This window comes from Nannospalax galili, unplaced genomic scaffold (genome assembly GCF_000622305.1).
Source record: "Nannospalax galili isolate Female #2095 unplaced genomic scaffold, S.galili_v1.0 scaffold234, whole genome shotgun sequence".
Lineage (NCBI taxonomy): Eukaryota > Metazoa > Chordata > Mammalia > Rodentia > Spalacidae > Nannospalax > Nannospalax galili.
In genome coordinates, this window is record NW_008335054.1 from 3,197,733 (window position 1) to 3,209,937 (window position 12,205).

The following is a 12,205-nucleotide window of genomic DNA, read 5'->3' on the forward strand; positions in this document are numbered from 1 at the left end:
GTAATTAAAAATGAAGCCTTAAAAAAAATCTGATTCACTTGAGTCTTCTTTCTTAAAACAATTACACTGCCTCAAAACAAATGAGGCTTATTACAACATGTTATAATGCTTAATAGTGGAAGTTTTAAGGTCCTAAGATTTGAAACTTGAGCAGAAGGAATGGATCATTAAGTCACTGGTTCCCAACTTAGACCCTTGGTCTTTAAAGAATTATCATCACCATTGTTAATATCTATAAATGTTTAAGTTATAATAACCCCATATAAGTTAGTATTATCATCATCTCCATATCATAGATGAAGATGAAGCTCTGAGAAAGTGAATGACTTGCTTAAATCTATGAAACTAATAATGGTTAAGAAGCCAAGAGAGAAACTCTGTTAGTTTCAACTTCTCACCTTACTCCCTTTCTCCCAATTCTGATTCAATAGTTCTGGAAGGGGCTGCTGAAGTTAGTACTTATGTCCCCAGGTAACTCTGAAGCAAAGTGAGGTTTGAAATCCATTTACTTTGTACCAGATGGCTAGTTCCTTTCCCAAGTCTTTGAAATAATGGATGCTATGGCTGCTCCAGTGACTCAGTGCCCTTTCATCTGAGTAGTAAACAAATATGTGTTTGACAGGCCTCGGTGTTCTAGCACAATGCTGAAGAGCTAGTGAGTTTTAGGAAATAATCCTTGTCCCCAAGGTACAGATCACCTGTCAGAACCTGGCAATATGAAATCACAAAAGCTTGTATAGGAGGTATAAGGTGGGCTTCGAAGCCCACCTGTGATTTAGAGGAGGAGGAGAGGGAGTCTATTAAGGGAACAAATGGAAGCAGGCTTCCAAAAGGGGTGACCCAAAGCTGAAACTTACACCATGAGAAGGCCCAATAGGATTGGGCTGAGTTGAGAACGCCTCCTAGGAAGTGACTGAAGATAAATTTGGAAAAGTCAGAAGAAGGAATGGTTCATCTCAAGTGCAGGTCACAGTGTAGACTGAACCCTATAAATAATAGGGAAGCACTGAGGGTTTTTTAAATTTTATGTGTATGTGTATATTGCTTGCATGTAGGAAAGTGCACTGGAGTCATGCAATGCCCACGGAGGTCAGAAGAGACTGTTGGATCCCCTGGGACTGGAGTTACAGACAGTTGTTAGCTGCTGTGTGGGTGCTGGGATTCGAACCCAGGTCTTCTGCAAGAACAACCAGTGTTCTTAACCGCTGAGCCATCTCTCCAGCCCAGCACTGAGTTTTTAAAGGATGAAGAAATAACAATGAGGGGTTGGAGAGATAGCTCAGTGGTTAAGAGCACTGGCTGCTCTTTCAGAAGACCCGGGTTTGAATCCCAGCACCCACGTGGTGGCTAATAGCCATCTGTAACTCCAATCCCAGGGCATCTGAAGCCCTCTTTTGTACTCAGCGGGCACTGCACAGTACAGGTGCACTTATACACATGCAAGAATAACACTCATAAAAATATTTTAAAAAGAAATAACCACGAAGGTACCAAATTAAAGGAGCAACCTGTAGTTAGTCACTTTACAGGTGGGATATGGAAGGGAGAGAAATAGGAAAGCCATTTAGAAGATTAAAGGAACAATACACTACAGGAAAGTGCCTTGGTAACATAGTGGATACGCTTGGATTGGGTTGCCATTGACCAAACTCACCGATCTGTAGCAAATGCCCCATTTCCAAGCCTTAGGTTTTTTTGATTTGAAGTGTGAGGACTGACATGCCTTCACCCAAAGACTGAGTCAAAATACAGGATTTCTCTAGAGGTGGAGACAGCTCTGCCATGCCAGGTGAATGGGTGTTTTGAATTTCTCAGGCTTGTATAAATTAGAAAGTACAGCTCTGGGCCTCTAGTCTGGGGAGGATGAGGAAAGGGTACAGTGAGTAATCCAGCAATTAAATGGGAATAATAAAGGAATTACTTTGTATTTCATGAGAAAGGTATTTTTATCTCCAATTAACAGTTGAATTAACTAGAGCAAAAGATTTCAGGTATAAACCAAGGTCTGTCTAAATCTAAAACTTGAGCTTTTCCAACTACATTCCTGTTTCTGACCTGTGAAACTATTTTAATCCCAACTGATTTTGGCCTGAGACTGTTCTGAACTTTGTTTCTGGTGTTTATGAAGTACCTTCCCAAACCTGATCATCTCATCAGAGAAAGACATTAGATTTGCTAAGATGGAGGAGAAAATGAAGGCTGTTTTGAAGTGGAAAGACACTAGTGTATCTCTTTGTCTTTTTGGGTAGAAGGCAGGGTTATCTGCGCAGAGAAAGTGCAGTCTAGTTGCAAACTGGACATGTACAAGTTCAGCCACTGAGGATGGCAGTGCTGACAGTGGAAAGGTAAGAGCAACTTCAAAACCAGGAGTGGAGGCAGTGTGACATGGAGAGTGGGTTCAGGTGGATCAAGGACTTGCATTTAAGGATGAAGTGGTTGGCGAAATGCTCCAACTTGATGCACACAACCCATGTTCAGCTGTGGGAAATCACAGAAAAGACCACATATAATGATGAGATTGAAGAAGGCAGGCAAAGAAAGCAGGAGGTGAGGTAAGTTGTCATCTGAGGCACACACAAGAATTCAGTAAGGGGGAAGAATTGGGATATTTAAAATAAAGGCACATAGGTACAGGAACAGGAATGATCCACAGGGGCAATTCTTCCATTTTTACCTCCACTCTTACCACACATCTACAAAAAGTTACTAAACACAACTGTTTCTTTTGATTGGGTTATTGAGAAGTATTAGATACAAACCTAGGAATTTAAAATTTCTGCACAAAACAAAGGATTACACAATTTGGGATATATATACACAAACACTTCTAAAGATATTCAATAAAAGTTGACAAAAGGTCACAGTTCAGAAGGGCCCATATGCCAGTGGGCTGTCCCTTTTGAAACACAGGTGACTGAAACTGTTGGACTTGGGACTGTCAGCTCTGGTGAGGATTTCTGCTCCAAAGTTGTATATTAGGCTCTCTGGAGTGTTTAGTATGAGGAAAACAGGAAGTTACATCCATCACATCTTTTGCCCCATGATGAACTAATTTAAAAAAAATCCTGCCTCGCTCCTTTTCGGATTTACATGGCAGATACGAGCCAGGGAGTTAAAGCCTCTAAGTCCACTCTTTCCCCAGCCTCTAACCCGTGGCTAGCTACACTGCCAATATTTACATCTGATTTGAATATTACCAACACCCAACCAGGGCAGCTGATTTTTTCCCGTAAATGAGTGTAATTAGGTTTGACCAAATACCAAAACGATATTTCATGACATCCCTGGGTGGAATCACAAACTCCAATTCAATCAAACCTTACGGAGACTAAAAGTGAATTTCTGTCAAAAGTTGCCAAAAGAGAATTGGTTGCAGGATCTGGGGGACGGCAGGGGAGCCTAGTTCAGTTTTGAGAAAGTGCCCTTTGGGAGACACGCACTTGTGGGCATAAGTTCTAGGGTGGGAGAGGGTCGGGAGTCGGCTGGAGTCTGCGCTGATTTGGGGGTGACTCTCAGGCGGTCGCGGGGTCCAGCAGACACAGGGCTGGGAGCACCTGGGTCCCCGGTCAGCCCCGGCCCCCCTCCCCCGGCTGCTTCCGGAAGTTTCTCCACAGGCCCGAGCCCCCACCTACGGTCCGAAGTGGCGGGAAGCCGGGACTCCCGAGGCCGCCTCGGGCGAGGGAGGCGGTGAAACCAGGCGAAGGGTCCAGCACGCCGGGCGGCCCGACTCAGCGTTCGGGGAGCGGCGCGGAGCCACGGCTAGGAGGTAGAAACCACTGCGCGAGCGGAGTCTGCCGCGGACTGGCGGCCCGGGGCTCCAGCCGGCTGGCGGGAGGGCGGTTTCGGTCCACCCCCACTCCCCTCTGCGCCGCCGCTCTAGTGGCGGCGGTTTCCCGGCTCTCCCGCCCCGGAGGCCGATGGCGGCGCATTCCGGCCCTCCCCCCACCGCTTCTCCCGGCGATCGCCGGAGCCGGTGAGGCCGGGAGGGCGGGGAGCGGCGGAGGGACGGCGAGAGGGCGGAGGTTGCGTGGTGCAGGCGGCGGCGGCGGCGGCGGGAGGAGGGCCGCGGGCGGGTAGGGGAGGAGGAGGAGGAGGAGGAGGCGGGCGCCGTGTCGCACGCACCTCCAGGCGGGGCAGCCGGGGCGGCTGAGGGACGCAACCAGACCTTGGCGGGACGGGCTTTCACGGGGCTCGGGCCCAGCAAGCAGGCGGACACCCCCGCCTAAGCCTGTGGGGAGCCAGGGAGATGCGGGTGAGTGGCGGCGGCCGAGGGAGGTGGCGGAGCAGGCCCCGGCCCGAGCCGTGGTGTCGCAGTGACTGGGGCCGCGGCGGCCGAGTGCCGGCAGCGGGCGAGGCCTGTGGCGCCGGGCGGAATGGCGGCCGGGTCGGGGGAACTCGTGGGCGGAGGACGCCGAGGACGGAGCGGAGCCAGCGGGACGCGGCCTGAGTCACCCGGCGGTCTGGGGCATGGCGGGGCCGCGGCGGCCAGGCCCGGCTACGCACTGAGAAAAAGCCCTATTCATCGCGCCTGCTGGCGCTGGCCTTTCCCAGTGGCGAGCGGGCTCGGCCCTCGGAGGCCCGGCCGGCGTCCGCGGCTGGCCTCGTGCGCGACCCCCGCTTCTCCCTCGTCTCCGGGCGGCGCTTTGCACAGGGACGCGTGCTCTTGGGGGAGCCGCGGGCTCGAGCGCTGGAGGAGCCGGGGCGCTCCGGGTTTCCGTTTCCTTGGCCCGCAGCGCTCGGGTCCCCCGCTCTCATTGTTGCGACGGTGCGGAGCATTATTATTGGGTAATAGTGGGCCCTTTCGCTCCGTTCTTTTGGGAGCCGGCCGGGCAGGCCCTGAGGGATACCGGTGTGCGCTTCCAAACGCGCGGAGCCCCCTCGGTGTTCGCGGGTGCTCGGGAGTTGGGCTGGGCCCTGCGCGGCGGCCTCGGCGCGTTCCCGGCTGCAGCGGGAGCGCGCACCCTGACCCCCGAAGGTAACCGCGCGCGCTGCCAGGCCCAGGGAGTTTAGGGGTCCCCTGACCAGGGTTCGCGCGCATCTACTCCTAAAGCCCATGTGGTTCCCATAGGCCCCCTCTTCCTGTCACCTGCGTAATGTGATGTATTGTGCACATAATAAAGAAATACAGGAATGCTTATACACATGCCTTGATCTTAATCTCCAAAGTTAAGGTCTCTCTCTCTCTCCCTCTCCCTCTCTCTCCCTCTCTCCTTCTCTCCCCCTCTCTCCCTCTCCCTCTCCGGGAGTCCCTTTTCCTACTGGGTCACTATTGTTGCTTAGAGTTAGTATTTGTAGTGATTAGTGGTAAGGGCGCATATACTGAAATGCAATCGAGTTGTTCCACTATTTAGTTACTCTGTGTATTTAAAACGGGCAAAAGCCAAGAGTGGGATAAATGATCCTATTGTTTTAGAAATGCACTTACTGGGGTGACAGAAGAGGAACTAAGTTCCTTTTTACTTTAAGCTTCTAGGACCTAAACTGAATGCCCTGAAGAAAAACGTGCAGTTTTAAGCCTAGCGTTTCATTTTAATGTAAGCCAGAAAACGGACAAGGTTTTTCTGAAGTCCTGGAGGGAATGTATGTATTTTTATATAGCAAAATAGGAGGTGATGTTTAAATAAAAAAGTAAAACTACTCATTTTAAGAAAATAAGGATAATCAGCGTTTTTTTTTCCTTTGTCTGAAAAGGATTTGAGATACTAGATTTTTTTTCCTTTTTACTTAAAACTTCTCTTTGTTGCTTCACGTGGTGATCCGGAATAGTTCTATCTCATTTCAACTTCTGAGTAAGACTGACTTGCTTTAACTTCTATTATGCCCATTTTTGGAGGTTTCAAGAGAGTACTTACTAAGCTTGGGAGGAATGGCTGAATTGCTTTCTAAAAATGCTACCCCCCCTTCATCTTTCAACAATTATTTTGCCAAAGGGGAAAAAAACCAACTGTAGATATGTTTTACCAGTTTATAAGCTCTCCGTGAGCCTATGGTCAGGCCCTGGCATGTGTGCTCCAAATTCCTAATGTGTCACCCCTGAAGTCTGAGCTGATCATTCCAGATGTTCTCATCTGCTACAGACTGCTCTCTGCTCCTGAGCTCTGCCTTTTTGCTGTTGTCCGTGCAGCCCTATTCCCATACTTTTTGACTATGAAGTCATGGAGGACAGGAAATAGTCCTTTATTTATGTACCCTCAAGTAACATAGAACATAGTCTTGGTGGTACCTCTTTTGAAGTGAATTTTTGGGACTAATTCTAATTTAAGCTCCTGGTTTCTGCACTTGTCCTTATTTTGGCTGCAGAAGACAGTCACTGCTGCTGTTGAGGTAGCTAAGAGTGCACTTTTTTATGTTACATGCTTCTCAAAAGTAAAATTTGTCATTTTTCTTGTGACCCCCCCCCCCATATCTAGTTACAGTGTCCTAGTCAAAGAGTGCTCAGGGTTTCTTTAGCTGTGGAAATCTAAGAAAGTGCTGTCCCCACCAGAGAAACAAAAAACGGTAAAGCTTTAATAAATGTAATCTTAAGGTGTCATTATTTAGCTTTGTGTGTGTTTATTTTGAAACAAGATGGTTTTTCCCCTTGCCTTTGAACTGAAGCAGGTTAGTATTTAAGACTTTTCCCTGTTGAGAAAATAGCCCAGCCCAGCTATGAACCAAGAGAGGTCTTTCCATTCCCAGTGTACCCAGGAACAGAGATGATATGCCTTTATTTCAGCATGAAAAATGAAAATGAATGGACTTTAAATTGAGCAATATTTACTTGCCATTCAAATTTTAAAAGTTGCCCCCCCCAAAGTTATGAACAATTCTTTGCAGTTTGAGCCTTCCATAAGTAAGTGCTAAAGCATAGCCTTTGTACCCTTAACAACTGAATCATGGGATAACATGCCTCTGAGGATCAGTGGCTTCATTTTCTTTTAGGTATGCTTGGAGAAAAAGCTGTTAACCATTTACTTTAAGGGGCGGTTCTACATTCATGTTTTTGAAAATTAACTGGTAGCTTTATCAGTAAGATGTGTATTTTTTCCCTTCTTGGTTCAGAACTAAGAAGTGAACATTAAAAAAAATCAATTTTGTATAAAACCCAATTTTACTCCCTTACTAAAGATTGTACATTTATAAAATGTGCATTTACTCGTGCAGACTATAAATACAATGATAACACTTCATGACCATTTTTTTTATTCACACAGGTATTTTCTAGTTTCTAAAGCTGTGTAGGGGGGTTCCTTTCATTTATTTTTACTTAGCTATAGGACATCCTGCTTGGGTGAAAAAGATGTGGAATCTGTAGTTTGAGCTTCACTTTGCTGGGCCTGTATTTCCTCATTTGTAAAATGAATTGCTTTTTTTCCGTATGATGTTTATCATCTAGCACAGCCTCTAGGATCCAGGCAGCGTCTGCCATTGAACTTCTCCAGCCCGAGATTTATTCTTGTTCTTCTGTTTTTTTGTTTGTTTTGTTTTGTTTTTTTAATTATTTAATTTATGTGTATATTACTTGCATGTATGTAAGTGCACTAGTGTTGTGCAATGCCCACAAACTGGAGTTATGGACAGTTGTTAGCCACTGTGTGGCTGCTGGGAACCAAACCCTGGGTCCTCTGAAATAGCAGCCAGTGCTATCTTGAGCCATCTCTCCAGCCCCTCCCCACCCCCTTCTTTAAAGTGTTTGGTTTTTTGACACCACTTATTAGGTAGCCCAGGCTGGTCTCTAACTAGAGATCTTCCTGCCTCATCCTCTTTAGTGCTGGGATTGCAGGAATGTGATACCATACCCTGCCCTGAGGTAGTTTCTTTAAACGCTTTTTAAGCTTTTTAAACATTTATGTTTATTTACTTGTGTGCATGCATCATGGCACATGTGGAGGCCAGAGGACAGCCTGCATTAGTCCATTCTCTCTTTCCCCTCTGGGTCCTGAGGGTCGAACTCAGGTTGTCAGGCTTGGTAGCAAGTACCGTACCTGAAGTGGTTTTTATTTGATACCTTTTATTTTATGTAGGACCTCAAAATATGTAGATTCCATGGGAATGTCATAACTTTTAAACACTTAACAGTGAGATACTGGAAAAACTAACATAGAATGTAATATACCATTCATATTTGACAGTTTGATAGTTTAATTTTTCCCTTAGAAACCTGGTCCAAGTTCTGGTCTTTGACCCCCACTCCTGCTTCAGCTTGATTGCGGTTCTCTTCTGTTCTGCTCTGAGAACTTCTGGTTCTTTTCTTCTATCACCTGACAGCTTAGGTGTCCGTGTCTTGGAAATCTGGCCCTGCCATCCTGACTAGAAGCTTTCTCTAGGTTCTCATGCTGGCCTGTCTGTGGTATAATCTCAGTGCTTAATCTTATGATGATACTTGGTGGTTTCTCTCACTAGACTTAACCTTTAGACAGGGAGAGAGTGGAACAAGTCTGGCCCCAGTACCTAGCACACTGCACTTGTCAACATGCATGTATATCCTTCCATTTCTTTACCAAACTCTCTGTAGTGTAGGTACTGAGGTTTATCTCTCCTTGTAGAAAACAGAAGGATCCTAGACTTTGCAAGGTTAAGGTCAAGGCTGCAAGGTTGGTAAAGCCTGGGTTAGGAGGTTAGAACAAGACAGTAATTTCAGAGCCACAACTTTTAAGCAGATGCTTTGCCTTAATATTTGATTTATATGAAGGTGGAAGAAGATTAGAAGGGATTAAATTGAAAATGCACGGACTGTGCGCTGTAGTTAACACTGGTGGTTGCTCTTGTAGAGGACTGGGGTTCAGATCCCAGCACCCACATGGCAGCTAACAGTTGCTCGTAACTCCGGTTCTAGGGGATCCAGCGCCCTCTTCTGACCTCTGCAGGCATTGCATGACACAAGCGCATTTACATGCATGCAGGCAATACACTCATATACATATAAAAAATAATAAAAATAAAATACTGTTTTAAAAAGAAAATGAAAATGCACATAAGGATTGATGCCTGATTATTACAGCAGAATTCATCATGCATAAATATAATTGGCTACCAGGAATAAGTTTATACTTTCTGGTCTTTTAGTAAACACTGGAGGAGAGTGATTAGGCACTGATAGCATAGACACAGCTCTGGAACTTTGGGGCTGTAGTTAAATTGGGTGTGATAGTATGACTCATTGGCCTTCTAAAAATTTGTTAAACCATTTAACTTAATTTTTTTAAAGATCTCTGTCAGAAAATATTTTAGGAAATAGGCTGAAGCCATTTAAATATGTATAAAGTGTGCACTGGTGTAAGTATTTAGTGAACTTGTGTGCTTTTAAAGTATTAAAAAAAAAATTAGGAACCAAAAAGCAATATGCTTGATCTCAGGATGGAAAAAAGTATAATACCAAAAATACAAGCTTTAAAAAGACAGTTTGATTACTTAGAATCATAAAATTTCTATATGCTAGTATCTTGAAAAACGGAATTCACAGGCAACTGATAAACTGAGAAAATGTTTTTATAAACAAATCTATTTTTCATACTATCAAAGAGAGCTTGTAAACTAATGGGGGGAAAAGAGGACACCCCCCCAGGAAAAAAATGGGCATGTTGGTGTTTTATACAACAAGCAGGAAACACGGAAAATTCTCAGCTTTACTAGCAGTGTTCCCAGAAATGTGAATCTGTGATACAGTTTTTAAAATTTTGGCATAGATTAAAAAATAAGCCACTTATGGCCGGGCGTTGGTGCATGCCTTTAATCCCAGCACTCAGGAGTCAGAGGCAGGCAGATCTCTGAGTTCGAGGCCAGCCTGGTCTCCATAGCGAATCCAGGCCAACTGGGCTACAGGGAGACCTTGTCCCAAAAAGACCAAAGAAAAGCCACTTCTGCTGAGAACGTGAGGAGAAGTGTGCCACTCATTGTTAGAGGATAATTAAATGTAAATCCCAAGAGCAGACCAAATAACAAAACTCTGCAGGTTAGTGTAAAATCTGAAATAGCCAGTCTGTATTCTAAGGACTTAGCAATATAAAAAATGATTTTTCATTTTTATTTTCATATGAATGATTTTTCCTGGATACGTTACATAGGTGATGCCTTATTGTTCATTCTCAGTTTGGGCTGTTATGGATGACGATCTCACCATTGTTCAGATAAATCTTTGCATCTCTGTAATACTATGTTGAGTATTAAGGGACAAAAATACTATAAAATAACATGTATAGTAAAAGGACTTATGGTGTGTGAGCATATGCAATTTTTGAAAAGTAAAATATTAGTAGTGATTCTTTGAGCATTGGTTCATTTTAGTTTTTAAAATTTCTTCACCAGTGTGCTGGATAGCTTTAGTGTCAACTTGACAGACCTGGGTTGAGGGAGCTCAATTAGAGAATTGCTTCCATTGGACTGGCCTGTGGCCATGTCTGTGGGGCATTTTCTTGATTGTTGAGCGATGTGGGAGGGCCCAGCCTACTGTGGGTAGTGCCACCCCTGGGCATGTGGGCCTGTGTTGGATAAGAGAGCAAGCCAGTAAGCAGCATTCCTCCATGGCCTGTGCTCCAGCTCCTGCCTCCAGGTTCCTGCCCCAAGTTCCTTCCTACCTTGGGCTCCCGTATGAACTGTGACCCGGGATATGTAAGGTAAATAAATCCTTTCCTCCCCAAGTTGATATTGGTCAGTGTTTTGTCACAGCAATGAAGAACAAACGAGGACAACCAGTTTTCTATACTGTGCATACACACACACACACACACACACACACACACACACACACATGAAATACGATGTAGTGGATTGATTCTTCTTTGGAATTTTTTTTGAGGGGGGGAAGGGAGGGTCTTGGAACCCAGGGAAACCCAAAGCCTTGTGCATGCTAAGCAAGTGCTCTATCACTGAGCTGCATCCCAGGACAGTGGGTTAATATTAAAAACCAAAACTCCTAAGAAAAGTAGAGGGACCACATCTAAGGAAGACCATTCTGCTGTTTCCATGCAGAAATGACTTGGTACTTGGCTTTATCTGCAGCTCCTTTCCGGGTGTGTTCATGCATAGGGCTAAATGTCTGACTCACCTGCCTGTGATTCCATGGTTAGGTTCTCCTTTGTCCAATGCTGTCATGCATTCCTCTGTATTACACCCTTCCTTTAAACCATCTTAACCTCATGACACTCATCATGTTTTATATTTTATTATGTTTATTTAAAGCAGCTTTCATTTTTCTTTTTAAAAAAAGATTTTTTTTTATTAATTGTGGTATGTACATGTGAATGCAGGTGCCTATAGAAGCCAGAGCTGTCGGATCTCCTGGAGCTGGAGTTACATGTGGTGGTGAGCTGCCTGATACCGGTGCTAGGAATCAAACCCAGGTCCTTGGGTCCCCTGCAAGAGCAGCACATATTCTTAACCTATGAGCCATCTCTCCAGCCCCTTTTTTTTTTTTCAATCATTTTATTGCCAAGTATGGTGGTGTACATCTTAATTAATCCCAGCACTCAGGAGGCAGAGGCAGGTGTATCTCTGAATTCCAGGCCAGGCAGGTCTATGTAGTGAGGCCCTGTCTCAAAACACCAACAAAACAAAACAAACAAAAAATATTTGTTTGCACGTATGCCACAGTGTGTTTGTGGGGGTCAACTTGGAAGGACAACTGGAGGAATTCCTTTTTTCACTACCTTGTGGGTTCTGGGGATCAAACTTAGGTTTTTGGGCTGAGAGGCAAGTACCTTTATCTGCTGAGCCATCTTGCTGGCCCAGGGTTTCCTTTTAGGAGGGTGATACTGTGAACTTCCTGTCCTATTTTGCTTACCTCATAACTCCTAACTAGAGCAGATACCTTTTAAGTTAAAGGTTTGTTGTGTGGTTTTTTTTAAACGTATTTTTAAAAAATTATTTAATAACCACATACTTAGAAGAAGCATTTCATTAAAACAGCATTGACATATTCAATAACAATTTCCAGATTTAAGATGCATCTCTTTCAAAATTGGCTGTAAATTCTTAGGTTTACAGTTGAATTATTACAGTTATACAATATTGTACTCAGTATATACCCTATAAGACATAAAATTAAATGAGGGTTTTAACCTTTAAAAAAGATCTCCATTTCATTATTAAAAAGTTTCATACAGAAAAATTCATTTTTAATGCAATTGACATTAAGATGCACATGTGTTTTTAATCTCTATATATCTAATTATTACTAGTCAGTCGCAGTTACTTTCTGAGCTCCTTGGCATCTGAGCATGGATATAAA

The 12,205-nt window shown here is 44.5% G+C and overlaps 1 protein-coding gene across 4 annotated transcripts in view; it reads left to right on the forward strand.

Annotated features, from left to right (window-relative positions):
• Positions 1-1,405: 1,405 nt before the first annotated feature.
• Positions 1,406-12,205, forward strand: part of Cul1 (cullin 1) — a 125,873-nt gene continuing 115,073 nt past the window's right edge. Inside the window, exon 1 of one of the 4 annotated variants that reach the window (XM_029561923.1) lies at positions 1,406-3,766. The gene's annotated coding sequence lies outside the window, so the exon portion shown is untranslated. The other 3 variants (XM_008829749.3, XM_029561924.1, XM_008829748.3) reach the window with 3 other exon arrangements.